At 39.2% G+C, this 17,547-nt stretch overlaps 1 long non-coding RNA gene across 1 annotated transcript; it reads right to left on the bottom strand.

Annotated features, from left to right (window-relative positions):
- Positions 1–5,000: 5,000 nt before the first annotated feature.
- LOC121981818 lies at positions 5,001–5,356 on the bottom strand. The gene is made up of 3 exons (XR_006111943.1): positions 5,317–5,356; positions 5,168–5,243; positions 5,001–5,080 (listed from the first exon to the last, which is right to left on the bottom strand). It is a non-coding gene; the product is annotated as an uncharacterized LOC121981818 (long non-coding RNA).
- Between the last annotated feature and the right edge of the window lie 12,191 nt (positions 5,357–17,547).

Raw genomic sequence — 17,547 nt, 5'->3', positions numbered from 1 at the left:
CCATCTCCTCGGTCGAAGATTAAGTTCCTTCTGAGTGAACAGATATTTGAGACTCCGATGTCAGTGAGAATCTCAATGTAATATCATACAGGTACTGCCGCCAAATCTTCAGGGCAAAATAATAGCGACCAACTCCAGATCATGAACTGAGTATTTTCTTCTCAGGCTCCCTCAACTATCGAGAAGCATATAAGAATACTCTACCGTGCTGCATCAGAACAACACTCATACCCTGTAGAGACGCGTCGGTGTAGAGGACAAATTCGTCCTCTCCAGAAGGTAAAATCAAAACTGGAGCCGACACTAATCTCCGCTTCAGCTCCTAGAAGCTGGTCTTGAAATCCTCAGTCTAAATAAACTTCACGCCTTTCATGGTCAGGCGTGAAAGTGGCATAGCAATCCGTGAGAAACCCTCAGCGTATCTCCGAAAATATCTAGCCAAACAAAGAAAGTTATGAGCCTCTTCTATAGACTCTGTCTACTTCCAACGGTAACAACCTCGATCTCCTGTGGAACCACGGTATACTCCTACTGGTGACCGTGTGTCTCAAACATCTCACAAAAGACAATCAAAATACGCACTACTGATCTTCACATCTAGACGTTTCCATCGAAACATCTCTAGAACTATGCAAAGATGATGTGCGTGACTCACCGTGGATCCAAAATAAATCACAACATCGTCAACAAAGACAATGGAAACCGATCCAAACATCCTGGGAATACCAAAATCATCCAGTCTCTGAAAACATCTAAGGCTTCCTAAACCCTAATGGTAAAATCATGACACATAATGTCCATATCACAGACATTTCTAACCATAAGATCCCTGACAATAAGTCTGAAATATAATCACCAACAATACAAATCACCAAAGAATAGATCCACCAGTGTGAGAGCAACGCTCCATCACACGAAATACCACATATGTGGGAGCAACGCTCTACCACAAGAAATCCTCAATATGTGGGAGCAACGCTCCACCACAAATAATCCGAAATATGTATCCACAATAAATATGGGAGCAATGCTCCGCTACAACCAATCCGCAATATGTATATGTGGGAACTCCGCTCCACCACAACCGATCCATAAGTGTCCAAGGCATCTAACTATCCAACTAGAGGCTGCACGAGATCACTCAACCACATATCACTGTAGGCAGCCAAATGTATAAACAACCTAGTAAACAAATCAAATCCATAGTCAACTCTATCATCATCCTAGTGGGTTGGTCACCCACTAATAGGAGAATTAGTTGACAGGGTTATACAACCAATAACATAATGTAGCCACTCAGCATTCTACATTCAACATAGGTAGAATCATCATGATGCTACCCACCATACACCTGGTACCCATGCACACACAACATATGTATAATCGACATAATCCTCCAATTTGTACACACCAAACACACTCATAGCACATGTATAAATCAGTGTGATACCTCCAACAATGCATACCGAACCCGTGTGCATATATCAACATATGTATAATCAACAATACACCTCAACAACACTCACATGACATATGTACACCTATGCCAAGAGTATAATCAACGTAATAATTCCAACAAATCATAATCGACACGAGTATACTCTCAAAACAATCATATAATAAACAAGATACCTCAAATATTACACCCAACACATCTGCACATATCACAACTCAGATTAGATCGATAAGATACATCCAATAAAACACTCAAACATATGCGCACATTTCACAACATAGTTTTTAATTGACAAATACCTCCAATAAACAATCAGACATGTATGTCTAACCACTCGGGTATAATCTACTAGAAACCCACTACGTGCAATTTAAACCGTTTATCAAGAACTCCTACAACACATAATAATCATATGTATAAATGTGTACGACCCAAAAGAAAGAGTCAGAATTCAAGAACATCAACACACTCTCATTTTATCCTCAAAAATATCAGCCCACATAATATCAGATGAATAAGTCTCTACTCCCCATGAGAGCAAGTTAGCATTCAAAACATCAAATCATTATTTATCCACATAGTCCAATATCAGAGGAAGCAAATATCAATTTTATCATCCTATTAACTAACCACAACAAACCAGATTTATTAAAATCTCATAGGCACACTCAACCGTAAACTCTCTAGCACCCGATTAATAATCTGATCACCAACTATAAACATTAAACCTGTGAATATCATACATGACACTCACTATGTCACCATCAACAACAACCCAAATAATAGATCATCAAAATAGTTATCCACTAATAGATCATCAAACAACCACATAACATTTACTCTCATAAATCATTAGAAATCAACACATCACAATATCTGATCTTCCAATATCCCTCAACCTCAAATCATTCTCAACAATGATCAAACATGATAACTCTCCAATGCCAAATTTTCATCGTATCGGATACCCTATTATCCAAAAGATACGAGTATAAAAACTCTACTGGCTAAGTCAACAGGAATATGTAGGTATCGTCCATTAGTCAGCTAACAATAGTAGAGGCTGGTAAGTGCCTCCATCTCCTAACCAACTAGTAGTAACAAAAGCTAAAACTACTGGTGGTAAAATATATAAAATCACCAGAGACTATAATCCTTGATCTCTATTAGGGTCGAGCAAGATCAGTGGCTAACCCATCACATGTAATATGGGCTACAGCAACCAGACAGGTACTAAATATAAAGTGCTAATACATGTTATAACTATCATAAAATAAACATCATACCTATTTGCTGTCTGGAGATGTTCCGTCGCTGTCCAGTACCCAACTTGACCTCAAAATTTCCGATCATAAAAATCACCGGAAATCCATATAAATCCGAAACGGAAATCCAAACACAATCGTAATGGAAAAATCCATGTCACTCAAACAACTACCCAGTTTGACTCGCAAACTTGGGTTAATCCAAAAATCCAGAATACCTAAAGCAGGTGTCATAACCCACTCTGATACCAATAAATTGGTATCAGCCAAATCTCAAAAATCCATAACACGAAAATAAATCAAACAAGTAACGCCAACCTCGACACTCTGATACCAAGATACCACTAAATTGGTATCAGATAAATCTCGAAAATCCGAAACCCGAAGGTCAACAAGTATCGCCAACCTAGCTCTGATACCACTAAATTGTCACGCCCCAGAGGAGTCTCTGTCCGAAGAAATTTCGGCAGCATCTCCCCTGTACGGCGGACAATATGAAACTTTCTACATATCACATATACATCAGCCACAAGCGGCTGGAATGATAACAAAAATAAAAACAAACACCACGCAGTTTATAAAGATATTCAGCCTCTCGCTGTCACAACCACGCAGTTAAAAATAGTAATCAATAACAATAGGACTCTGACTCGAAATCCACCCTACTAAACTACACTCGTAAAGCTCAAATCCAACGAACTCACCTCTTCTGCCGTCCAGGCAGGCACGTAGTAGAATGAAATCCAACATCATATCAAAAATCCATCAAAAGGTATCACTCCATACAATATCCATAGGAAAAATCCAAAGACAATACTAAATCAAAGTCTGATATAACAAAAGGCCAAAATAAAACAAATAACGAACTAGTAGAGAACTGGCTCTACATGCAGATGGGGGGCCAGCGACTGGAACTGCTCCGGACAGCCTCAACCTGAAAATATCAACAATGGAGGCGGGGTGAGTCCAACACTCAGCAGGTACAATTGATATACAAAGTAGGGAAACAACACCTAGCACTAATCATGCGTACAGTCTCCTGACAAGAAAGATAAAAAAAACATGCATCTGAAGTAAACAGGAGAATACTGTACTAACCAAGTCCTGAGTATAAGGTCAAACAGTCCGAGGGATAAGGAAATCCTGTATACATGTCAAACATAGGTATCCAAACAATATGCAGCATATAAATGCAGCAAACACAAGCACAAACAATAAATGCATCATGCATATGATGCCCATGATGCGTCCTGGTCACCCCTCACGCAGTCGATCATCTCACACAATAGTGAGGTTGAGTGGGTAGGGCTGTGACAACCGTGCACTCTGTCGTCACTACTTCTGATGAGTGACCGAGTGGACGGGATGCTGTCGGAGTACACCTATCCTCCTACCCCAAATCATAAATGGGGGAGCGCAATGCTCTCAACTCCCGGTACACAGTGACGGGGAGGAATCCCTGCCGGATAACACGTTGTGTCTCACTACCCATGAGTGGACCAACGGTGCCTAACAGAGTCCCTACTGCAACACACTCTGCCTGAATCCCATGAGTGGTGGTGTGTGCAGATCCATGTAACTGGCGATGTGCTCAACAATAATGGAGCAGACTATCGCACAGCATGCAATCATGCAAATGGTGCATGACAATAACCATAAAAACATCCTGACCTAATCCATATATATAGAAAAGTGCACCCTAGGTCAACAGATCATATCGAATCAAAGGTACACAGAAGGTATAAAAACCTAGGTCCTGAACATGGTGAAGCATGGTATATCACTACCCCCTATAAGCATGTATAAACAAATAAAGTATACATGGGATGCAAATCAAGCAATCAATCAATCATGTATCAGATAATGGGTAGTGACTAATCGAAAGAAATAAAGGACATAATTAATGCAACTTGTTAAATTCACTACTATGTATATCAAATGACATAAGTCAAAAGTACCCGCTTCCAATAGGAAAAGTCCAATCAGTCCAAATCCGACGTCGAGATACTCGTCTCGCATCAAGGTCCTGTATAGCAAACATAATGTCTAGTTTAGCTATTTCTATCATTCCAAAATTAGCCAAATTAAATTCTAATCCAATTTAAGAAGTTATAAATTGGATCCAACTAATCCATCCAACACAATTAACGAACCTTAATTAAATAAAATCAATTGGTCCACTAGGGTTAGTTCCTTAACCCTAATCATTTCTTATCGCCCCAATAACCCTATCCTTTTCACAGCTAGAATTAAATCTAGTTCGTATTCAAAATTACCTCCTCCACTTACTTAATTCTGAAGCCTCAACCGGTAATGTTGCTGCCGGAACATAGGTAGTTGTTGGAACCCAAGAAATAACCTGCGGTTCACTATCTATATCAAAATAGAGCTTAAGAAATCATCACACTAATGATAACATAATTCTAGATAAATCTGTGCACCTCACCTTCAATCACAACCAAGGCAATTTACTGCCGGAGAGGATTAGCGCTGGGAAATCAGGTACTCCACAGCACAAAATCCTGGTAGAACAAACCCTTAGTGCTGGAATCAAAGGAATCAAGAAGAAAAATCAAGACTAGGGCTCAGCAGAACCTGGTGGCCGGTGAAGGTGGGTCGGCGTCGGCACAGAGCTCCAAAGAGGAAAAGGGCCTCGGCACTGGGTGGTCGGGGGTGGCCGGCGCTACTCAAGTGACTGGCGACAGCACTCAGATAGCGACGCAGGAAGAGATGAAGGGTCGGCACAGGAAAGGCAGCCGACTGTCGGCGCTAGGCACCGGGGAATGCGGCGCTGCTCCGTGCGTCGCCGGCGGCTAGGGCGCAGGCTGCAGTGGCTTGGTGTCGCACAAGAGGGCAGCGCCAGAGGAGGAAAGGATCAAGAGGGTGGCTCAACCGGCAGTGGCTCACGCTCGCCGGCGCTTGGGCAGGGACGGAGGAGAAGAGAAGGGCGGCGTCGGCGTCGGCGGAGATGCTAGGGCTGAGAGGAGAAATCGCCGAGCGAAGAGAAAGGTTAGGGCGCGCGGGAGGAATAAAAGAAAAAGAAAAAGAATAAGAAAATAAAAAGGAAAAGAAAATAAAACTTTTCCTCATTAAAACAGGGTAGCCTGAACAGACTTTTCCGGATCTCGTTTTTATCCCCGTTAACTTGTCCGTCGAGCTCCGAAAAATTCCCGAAAAATTTCTAAAAATTCCGGAAAATTCCCTTATTAATATTCGCCTATTTTCGGTATTTTACATTTTGAGCTTCCAAAGTTTGTAAGTGTTGGTTGCTACTCGGAATACCGTTCTAGTTCCCCTGTACAAAAATTTATACAAGCATAGAACTATCCTAGCTACGCATTTACTCTACTGAAGTTAAATTTGGATTGAAAACGATACTTAACATTATTAATCCAAATTGTCCTTCAGAAGTTAAACTTGGATTGGAAACGATACTTAACATTTTTACTCCAAGTTTAACCGATGTGTTCTTCATAAGTTAAACCATATTACAGAAGTTAATTAAATATTTATTTCAAAGATCGGCTTCCAGGTTAAACATGGCGAGGCACTAGGCCTTCTTGGGTATGAGATCATCCACCACTTCCTAGACAAATCCTTTCAAAGAAATCGGATATTTAACTTCTTACAGTAAATTATGTTTAACTACAGAGACCTCAATAGAAGCACAATATCGAAACATGAAATTGAAAAATAAAATCGATAACAAAATCATAACCTAAAACCGATAACCTCTTGTGTTTGGTTTTTCAAGATCTATACAAAAGGATGAACTAGTTATGATGAGAAAACAAATAACTAGTTATACCTTTTTGTAGCTTATAGAACTCTTGATCTTCTATTGTATTCCTCTGCTCCTCTTAGACGTCATATGGGTGACAATCTACCAAGATGAAATCCACCCAAGCCTCTTCCTTTGCTTCCAAGTTTTGGCCACCAACTAACCTCTAAGGGATGCTAGACAAGAGAGCTTCCTTCTCTTCTTCTTCTCCTTCAAGCAACCGACCACCAAGAGAAAACCAAGCTTGATGCCGCCGACCTCCAAGAAAGAAAACAAAGGGAGAAGAGAGAAAGAAGAGGGCCGACCACCAAGGGAATAGAAGAGAGGAGTTTCGACCACAATAGAGAGGATGCAAGGCTTAGGTTGTTCTAAATGAGGCACCCTCTTCCTCTCTTTTATAATCCTTGGTGAATCCAAAAAAGGAAATTTTTAAAACAAAAAATTAAAACTTCCTTTTATTCCTTTACATGGCTGGCCACCACTTGTGCATCAAACAAGGAAAGATTTTAAACAAAAATTAAAATCTCTCTTTTAAAATCCCTTTTGTGGTTAGTTATAAAAGGCATGTTTTATAAAATTAAAATCTTCTCTTATAAATCTTTTTGTGGATGTTTATAAAAGAAAAGATTTAAAATAAAACTCCTTTTATATCATGGTTATAAAAAAGGAAAGTTTAAAAATAAAATCTTTCTTTTAAACATTATAGATAACTACAAAAAAAATTTCAAATCTCTTTTTTAATCCTTTGTAGAAAGCTATAAAAGGAAAGATTTTAAAATTTAAAACTCTCTTTTAAAATCATGTGGAAAACATCATAAAAGGAAAGTTTTTAACAAAATAAAAACTCTCTTTTATTTTCTTTTGTGACCGATCTAAAAAAGGAAAGCTTTATGATTAAAATATTTCTTTTAAATCCTTTTATGGATGGCTATAAAGGAAAGATTTTAAACAAAATTAAAACTTCCTTTTCTATTCCTATGTGGCCGGCCACATCTTGGACACCAAGATATGCTTGGGCCGGCCACCTCTTAGCACCAAATAATGCTTGGCCGGCCCCTTGCAAGCAAGGCTTGGCCGACCCATTACTTGGGTAAGAAGTGGACTTAAGGTGGATATAAGACTTCATATAAGAGGCTACAATAGGGACCGAGAGGAGGAATTAGTTTTGGTCTCCCGATGAGCTTGAGCTTCCCGTGTTCGCCCCGAACACCCAACTCAAGTTCATCAATAATAACTCATACCACTAAAGAGTTATTATTGAACTACCACACCAATCCCATATAACATTATGGGCTCCTTCTTATCATGAGTGCGTTAATCTCCCTATGTTTAAGATATCGAATGCCCATTAATTAAATGAGTTACTGACAACTCACTTAATTAATATCTAGTTCCAAGAGTAGTACCACTCAACTTTATTATCATGCCGGACAAGGTCCACCTGTAGGGTTTACATGACAATCCTTATGAGCTCCTTAAGGGGACATTATCATCCTAAATTACTAGGACACAGTTTCCTTCTATAATCAACAACACACCATATAAATAATATTATTTCCCAACTTATCGAGCTTATTGATTTAACGAACTAAATCTCACCTATTGATAAATTAAAGAAATAAATACTAAGTATATGTGCTTGTTATTATATCAGGATTAAGAGCACAGACTTCCATAATAACAGAGGTCTTGTTCTTTTATACAGTTAGTATAAAAAGAACAACTTCAAATGATCCTGCTCAATACACTCATAGTGTACTAGTGTAATTTTATAGTCAAGATAAACTAATACCAAATTATACTACGACCGTTCCAATGGTTTGTCCCTATCCATCTTGGTCGTGAGCTACTATTTTATAATTTATAAGGAACTGACAACATGATCTTCTGTGTGACACCATACACCATGTTATCTATAATATAAATTAAATGAACAATTACATCTTACAAATGTAGACATTTGACCAATGTGATTCTTATTTCTAAATAAATGTTTATACAAAAGGCTAGACTTTTAGTATACATTTCAATAGTAAGAAGTTACTCCGCCTTCATAATGGAGTTTTTTTTAATGAACTTTCAATTGTCTTGGATTTACAATTACCTAGGTTATAACTAAGTAAATCTTTAGTCTCCTTACTACTCTTTTATTGTTAATTATTTTTAATTAATTTATGTGACTTTGATAGTTTAAAAGTAAGAGAAATTCAAACTTTAATTGCAGGTTATTCACCTCCTCTAGCCAGCTCACCCGATTTAACAAGTGGTATCAGAGCCCAACTATTTCAGAAAAACTAACCATAGACTAAAGCAACAAGAAGATGGTCAGATGACTCAGATCAAGTATTCTTCCACTAAAATTTGATAGGGAGTTTGTGCTATAGAAACACTAAATTGAGGTATTTTTTAAAATCGATTTTGACATTTTTCTAACAATGAAGTATGGTTTTGTATCATCCAAAGATCAGAATGGAGTAGAAAAGGAAGGATATCTTTGGAACAAGAAGGAGCATATTGATAGTGTTATAAATGGGAAAGTGGAATTCCACCTACTGAGTGTACTACTGTCGCAAGAAGTCAACATAATCTACATCTATGACTCCACTAAAGAACTTTGGGAGAAGTTCTATGAGTTGCATGAAGGAACATCAAAGGCCAAGCTAGTAAGACATGACCTGCTCCAAAATCAACTAACAAACTTCCAAATGAAAAAGGGAGAAGCGGTGACTCAACTACACACAAAGATCAAGGAGCTAATCATCGGACTCACTAACTTGGAGAAATGATAACAAATCGGGACTCAATCAGATACACTCTAAATTCTTTTCCAAGAACTCAATGTGGACCTCAATTGTAGACTTATATTATATTTCAAAAGACCTTGAGGTAAGTAGTTTAGAAAAATTATTCTATACTTTCGAATTACATGAGTCTAGATGTGCAAATTCAAGAAATGAAGGAAGGTCAATTCAAAACCTTGCACTAAAAGTCAAAAAGATTGAACCAGATTCAAAATCATCGCTCGATGAAAATGAAGAAGTGTATATAGTAAGAAAATTTAAAATGTCTTTTAAATCTAACAATTTTGATAAGTCACAGGCCAAGAAACTTCTACAGAATAAAAGAAAGTAAGGTGTTATAACTGCCAAAAAGGACACATCAAGGACAACTGCCCAAGACTAAAAAGCAAAGAAAAAGAAAAGGAAAAAGGGTTAAGAAAGTCCAAGCACAACAACCTAAAAGCAACGTGGAGCAAGTCGTCATTAAAGGAGTCCGAGACGGAACAATATGCTAGACTTGTACTAATGGCTAGCCATCAAGAAGAAAATGACAAAGCCACTTCGGAAGAAAGCACTAGTATAGTTTTCTTGATTTACTTTGTATATGTTAGGATCTTTGTATTTGTGCAATCTGAGCGCGGGCAGAATGACCGTATACCACCGGTTTGGTTGAGTCGAAGCTAGAGTTAGACTCTATCTCTTTAAGATGAATTTGCCCCGCACACGGTGCTCACGAAACACAGCAATCGTCTCCCAAGATACAATGACTTTATCTTGCGATAGCAGCATTGCAAATCACAAGATCTCTGAACCGAAGAAGGCTTCTCAAACTCTCCAATGCAAGTATGGAATGCAATGCTTGCTTTGCTGGGAAGGAATTGAGTGAGTGAAATGAGGATGTGATGGACTTTATTTATAGTAAATGAAGGGGTATAAGAATATCTTGGTTCAATTAGATCTCATCCATCCATTTTAAATTGGATGATGTAGATCACATCCTTTTCTAAGAGGCACACTACCTCTTCATAAGATGTCACCCTTTAACTATCCAAAAGGCACTTAAACCTTTTAATTTCTCATTTATAATTTCTAACAATCTCCCACGTAAATGAAAATTAATGTATGCATGTCGTCACCTAAGGAGAGTTCAATCGATAAGTTAATGCATCAGGAGAGGTAGTTGTGGCTTTGAACCTTCCGTAGTGGAATGCTATCGAGCATACTAGGCTGCGCAGTGAATGTGATGTCTTGAACTGCTCAGCTGTTATGTATACTAGGATAATAATGTAGGGGATCGGTGGCTGGCTAGAAGGGGGGGTTGGATAGCTAGGTCACCCCCAATTCCCTTTCTTCTCTACACGGTTAGTTTGCACAAGTGGAAATGAAACTAAAACAATGAAAGCAATAAGTAAGAATACAAACGCTAACACGATTCCTTTACGTGGTTCAGAGATTGCTTGCTCCTACTCCACGGCTTGTTCTTGAGGTGGACAAACCCTTGATTCTTCGTTGGATTGTTACGAACTGCAAGTGCACGATTTCGTCGTCAGTAATAAAAGAATATCAAATCCACAGGGACTATTGATTAACACACTAGTTAACTTCGCATGGTGAATTATCTAGGCAAATGTAAGATTGGTGAGAAAAGAGAGTAAGAGAAAGAGAAGAGGGAAGAGAGAATGGATCTTGAGAGGGGTTGAGCTAAGAGGATGGAGGATGATAGATTCTAGGATTTTGATTTCCTTGTAATGCTAGGCGATGTTACATAGATTTCTTAGTTCCTATCCTCTATGTTCATGCTCTTGTAGGAAGTTAGATGCATTACCGACTCTCCCCTGCTGTGGATAAGCCAGCATGATCTCCTACTCCATGTCCTATGCTACTAAATGGAAGTAATTTCTATGAAGTCCGTTAGCGGGGCAACCCTGTCATGATGCCCCTCGGTCATACAACACAGAAACACACTAACATACAATAACATACAAATAGAAATAGTGATTATGCCTGATCCCCTACTTCCTTGTGGAGATTTACTTCTCCTTTCAAGATGATACCCTAGACGTCCGTTAGTGGGGCAACCTTATCACGACACCCCTCGGTCATACGATCTAGGGTATTTCCCCTACAGGATTAACAATTCTACACAACCATTTGATGAAAAATGCAAAAGATATATATATAAACTTCACACACACACTTCATCAAACATGAACAAGGCATTAACAAGTCATTAAATATAAACATGGCAAATCTACATAGTTTTACATCTCCATCACATCACAAATACTCCCTAATCCTAGATCTGGAGATCTACTCCATTAAAAAGGAAGAACATCTCCAAAACATAAAGTAAAGCATACTTACAACCCTAGATGTGAGAAGAAGGGGAAGAAGAGATGCTTGCCGATATTTCCGATGTCTTGGGGATGCCTCCTTGCTCCGAATATGGACGGATCGTCAAGGGATGGAGGTAAATGAAGCTCTAGGGGTTCCCCCTAAGGGGAGAACCCTTCCCGAAGGAGAGAGATGAAGTCCCAAATCAAATATGAGTCAAAGAATGAGGATCTGGACCCTTTTATACCTCTTCCAAACTGCCCAGGAAAATAAGGATTACAGGGGTCCGGTAAACCAGGTTTTTCACCCATTAAACCAGGTTTTCTCATGATTCACCCTGAACCAAAGTTTTAGATCTTGAAATTATCTACAATCTGATACTTGGATCGAGCTCTGGCTCCAAATAAGCTGAAAGTTATGATGGTTTAAAGTTTGGTCTGCAGTCTGGGCGGATGTCCAGATGAACCCGCGGTTGGGAGGCATGACCGTGCCATTTAGCATGGGTAGACAATGCTATCTATCTGTTGGAACTGAAGCAAAGTTGTAGATCATAAAGTTAGCTATGTTTTGGTATAAAGAACAACTTGAAACTCCAACGTAACGCAATGTTATGGCCATTTATGATCGGTCTATAATCTGTCCAGAATTCAGCACAATTTTGTTTTGGCGTGGCATGGCTCCATGTTCTTCGTCACACGGCCGTGTGGAATCCACACGGCCTCACCCGACTTCCTCACGGGTTGAGTAACATGGCCGTGTGGCTCACATGGCCATGGGCTTCTTCTTCTCTGCCAAAGTCACACGGCCGTGGCCTTCCTCGCCTTTGGAAAGTTGGCACGACCGTATGGGTCACACGACCATTGTCTTCTTTATCTCTAGAACATTGACACGACCGTGCCATTTGGCATGGCCGTGTGCTGCCTGGCCATGGGGAAGTTGACACGGCCGTGTGGCTCACATGACCGTGGCTTAATTTGCCTATGGTGGGGGAGCACGACCGTGTGGACCACACGACCTTGGCTTGATTTCTTCCAAAGTTGTTCTCATGTGCGTTCTTGCTCCATTTTTACTCCAAATAGCATCCTGTCAATAAAAACAAGTAAAAAGCAGATCTCCGAATAAAATATAATGGAAGTATGACATTATAAAGAAATAGGGTGCAATAAATATAGATTATGCTAATGAAATACAAGTAGATGTGCGTCCAAACATGCATAAAAGTGTATATAATCTACTCACATCATGGATCAGTCGCCGACAATCTCCGGCTAGAGCTTACTCCTTCTCGGTGGAGTATAATCTCTCATAAAACACTCTTCTTCTTTTACAAGATGGAGATTAAGAATAGGAAGAAGAGTATGACTTAGAAGCTTTGGACAATGACAAAGGAGTGATTCAACAATCATCAGTAACTTCCTTCATGCCCCAAAGCTTCCCTTAAATAGGAGGAGATGAGTTGAATAAATCAACTCATCTCGACACCAGTCGACTGACACTTCCATCAGTCGACTGGTGCTACCGTTGGAGGTAGCCAACGGCTACTTCGCAGTGCCAACGACTACTTACTAGTCGACTGGTAAAAGTACCAGTCGACTGGTCATTGCTAGCTGAGCGAACAGAATACTTCTATTAACTCCCAATCGACTATAACTTCCATCAGTCGATTAGTTTCGGTTACACAATTACACTTACCCACTCCGGAGTTGCTCTTGAAGCCTTCTTCCTCGACTTTCGTCTCTCAGATGCACCTGAGCCCGTGGCTCCTCTCCATGCCATCCTTCATGTCGCCTTGAAGTCCACTTCCTTCAGCTTCACTCCGTTGCTCCTCGTCCGACGATCCCTCGGATGTCTTCCACACCATCCTTCACCGACTCAAGGATCCGAGCCCTTGGAAGAGCTTCCCAAACTTAGTAGCACCAAGTTCCTCATGTGTTTCACCAAGTCCTGTAAGACTTAAACACATATCAAAACAATATGAAAGTCTAACTTGAACTCTTTGACACACACATCAAAACCATGATTGTACCGATCAAACTTAGGTCGATTGCACCAACAATCTCCTCCTTTTTGATGTGTGGCAATATGTTTAAGTCAGACATAAATAATAACTTTGAAAATTGCAAGTAATATGTAAACACGAAGCATAAAACCCAAGCTCCCCCTTAACATATGCTCTCAACCTTAATTTTTAAGTTTTGCACAAAATAGAGAAATAAAAGTATCTAACTTAAACCTTCCCATTTCTCCCCCTTTGACACCATCAAAAAGATTGCATCAAAACAATCATGTATATAATAACAGCAAATGTGCCCTAATTGAACCTAAGTTCAATATCCAAAAATACAAGCAAACTACTAAAAACTACAGTCACCAGTCAACTACCAACTGTTGCAGTCGACTAGCATACTGCAAATCCAAATTTCAGCTTTCTGAAGCAACTTCAGAAATACATAAAATTTTTTAAAAATTTAAAAAATCATGAAATTTTGAAAACATATTTCTTATAATATCCTCTATCAAGGAAAAATATATTTTCATGAAAAGTCAATGTATTTTTGAAATTTTAACCAAAACTCAAAAACATTGAAAATATGCAATTGTGTATCAATTTGAAACCTAGTTTTGCATTCATATGCTCCAAAATAGCTATACCACAGTAAATAAATAGAGAATAATTTTCAAAACATTTAAAATGTCCAACTATGATCTATGGGCAAGATGCCCATTAATTAAGCATTTGCTTTCCTCATAGTTGGCCTATGATCACTAAAAATTGATACATTTCATAACTCATCAAAATGCCATTAGCATAAGTGAATTATTTGTATCATCCTATCATCTCACATCTATGTTTAGAAAATAATGCAAGTCATTGTGAGATAAAATAAATGTAACCTCTACTTAGCCTTCTTTATCATGAATTTCTATCAAGGCTAAGTGCTCCCCCTTAAGGTCTCAAGTCAACCATTTTTCAAAGATTTGAATTATGATTTCAATGGTTGACTAACCCAAAATCCTCTAACTCTTGAGGATTGACTTTGGCACCCAATAGAAATTCTTTCTAATTGGGTTAACCAAATATTCCTTGGGGATCCATTTTCTATCTATGATCTTAGTTTTTGATTGCCCCTAGTAAGCAGATAATGATAGGCCTTTTCATTGTTGGGTTCATTGTATCATAACCTATTTTTCTTAAAACTTGCCCTTTAACTCCCAATGATAATATTTAAGGTTTTGGATTCAATTTCAAATTTTCTAAGGGCATTGATAAGGTATTCTACCTTTTCCCTCAATTTCCTATTTTCTTCTTCTAAACATGAATCATTCGAATTAGTAGAAGAAGCATGCATATCATTATCCCTAATAGGCATGGATTCTAATTTTTCCTTAAGCATGCAAATATCATTTTTCAAGGACTTATTTTTCCTTTTAGCCTTAAACAAATCATCATTTGTGCTTTTAATAATTTTAATTAAAACGCGAGGAGGAAGATTATGTACCTCACTTACTGAGAAGTCCGAATATGAAGTTTGACCTCCCCTTTCACTTGAGCTCCCTTTTTTATCTTCACTTAAGCTCTTTCCTTCTTCATTTTCGGATGAGGTGGAGGCTATATCATCAATTCCCATTAGAGCAAAATGGAAAACATGGTGTTCTTCTTCCTTCGATGAAGATGGATCACCCCATGTTGTTTTAGGTTTTTGACCTTCTTCCCTTTTTTCTTTTGACTTCTTCTTCTCTTCCTTCTTCTTTTCTTCTTTCTTCTTCAAGAGAGGGCATTCATCTCTCATATGTCCTTCTCCTTGGTAATTGTAACATATGACCTTCCTTGTTATACTCTTGCTTCTTGAATTTTTTCTAGAATGAGATTTGTTAGTAGAAAAAGTTTTAAATGCTTTTCTCATCTTCCTTACCATATATGCCTCTTGATCGCTATCCATTGAGACACTTGACTCCTCGGAATCGGATGATGGTGGAGATGGAGATTTCTTCTTATTCCCCTTTCCCTTGTTTGCCACAAGGGCTACTCCTCTTGATCTATTGGCTTCTTCATCTAATCCTTCAATCTGAATCTCATGGAGCTCCATTGTTGAGAAGAATTCATATAGAGAAGATTTCTCTAGATCCTTTGAAATGTAGAACGAGTCTACAATTGAGCTTCATGTCAAGGTTCTTGGGAAAGCATTGATGGCTTTCATCATAATGCCCCGGTTGGAGAGTTTTTCACCTACACTTGTTACTCCACTTAAAATTTCTTTAATTTTAGCATGAAGTGAAGATACCTTTTCTCCTTTTTCAAGTTTGATGTTGTTGAGTTGAGTTCAAAGAAGACCTCTTCTTGCTAACTTTGCCTTCGATGTGCCTTCATGAAGCTCTATGAGCTTTTCCCATAAATCCTTGGCATTTGTGTAGTTCCCAATCTGAGTTACTTCTAGTTGAGGGAGAACACTTAAGAGATGGTGCACTGCTCTTGAGTTTGCTACGTGCTCTTCCCTTTGCTTCTTGCTCCATCTTACTTTCTCGATCAGTTCATTATTTTGATCCTTAGGCATCTCAAAATTATTTTCTATGATTAGCATAATATCAAAATCGGTTTTGAAAAATACATCTGTTCTCTTCTTCCACCAAGAAAAATCTCCTTCGAATTTAGGTGGATGGATGCTTGAACCGACCATTTTGATGAAGTGCTGTTCTTGGTGATTAGTCCGTTGAAGGGCATCCTTGCTCTGATACTACTTGTAGGGGATCGATGGCTGACTAGAAGGAGGGCTTGGATAGTTAGGTCACCCCCAATTCCCTTTCTTCTCTACATGGTTAGTTTGTGCAAGCAGAAATGAAACTAAAGCAATAAGTAAGAACACAAACACTAACACGATTCCTTTACATGGTTCGGAGATTGCTTGCTCTTACTCCACGGCTTGTCCTTGAGGTGGACGAACCCTTGATCCTTCGATGGATCAATCCCTGATAATCTCTGGCTAGAGCTTACTCCTTCTCGGTGGAGTACAACCTCTCACAAAGCACTCTTCTTCTTTTACAAGATGGAGATTAAGAGTAGGAAGAAGAGTATGGCTTGGAAGCTTTGGACAATGGCAAATGAGTGATTCAACAATCATCAGTAACCTCCTTCATGCTCCAAAGCTTCCCTTAAATAGGAGGGGATGAGTTGAACAAATCAACTCATCTCGACACCAGTCAACTGGCATTTCCATCAGTCGACTGGTGCTACCGTTGGAGGTAGCCAACGACTACTTCGCAGTGCCAACGCCTACTTACCAATCGATTGATAAAAGTACCAGTCAACTGGTCGCTGCTGGCTGAGAGAACCGAATACTTCTGTTCACTCCCAGTTGACTGCATAGTCGATTGGACCAGTCGACTACAACTTCCATCAGTGGACTGGTTTCGGTTACACACTTACACTCACCCTCTCCAGAGTCGCCCTTGAAGCCCTCTTCCTTGGCCTTCGTCCCTCAGATGCACTCGAGCCTGCGGCTCCACTCCGTACCATCCTTCACGTTGCTTTGAAGTCCGCTTCATTCGGCTTCACTCCATTGCTCCTCGTCCGATGGTCCCTCTAATGTCTTCCACACCATCCTTCACCGAATCAAGGATCTGAGCCCTTGGATGAGCTTCCCAAACTTGGCCGCACCAAGTTCCTTATGTGTTTCACCAAGTCCTGCAAGACTTAAACACATATCAAAATAATATAAAAGCCTAACTTAAACTCTTTGACACACACATCAAAACCATGATTATACTGATCAAACTTAGGTCGATTGCACCAACAAATAACACCCACACAGAGATTTATCTCACCTACTTTTGGTTCTCATGGTTGGTTCTGTTTTGACCATGGATACTATCTTGGATTCATGAGTGTTTCATTGAAGCAACCAGTCTTTACACTCACATAGGTGACACTTCTAT

Source organism: Zingiber officinale, chromosome 1B (assembly GCF_018446385.1).
Source record: "Zingiber officinale cultivar Zhangliang chromosome 1B, Zo_v1.1, whole genome shotgun sequence".
NCBI lineage: Eukaryota > Viridiplantae > Streptophyta > Magnoliopsida > Zingiberales > Zingiberaceae > Zingiber > Zingiber officinale.
This window is presented reverse-complemented; position numbering and strand designations above follow the sequence as displayed.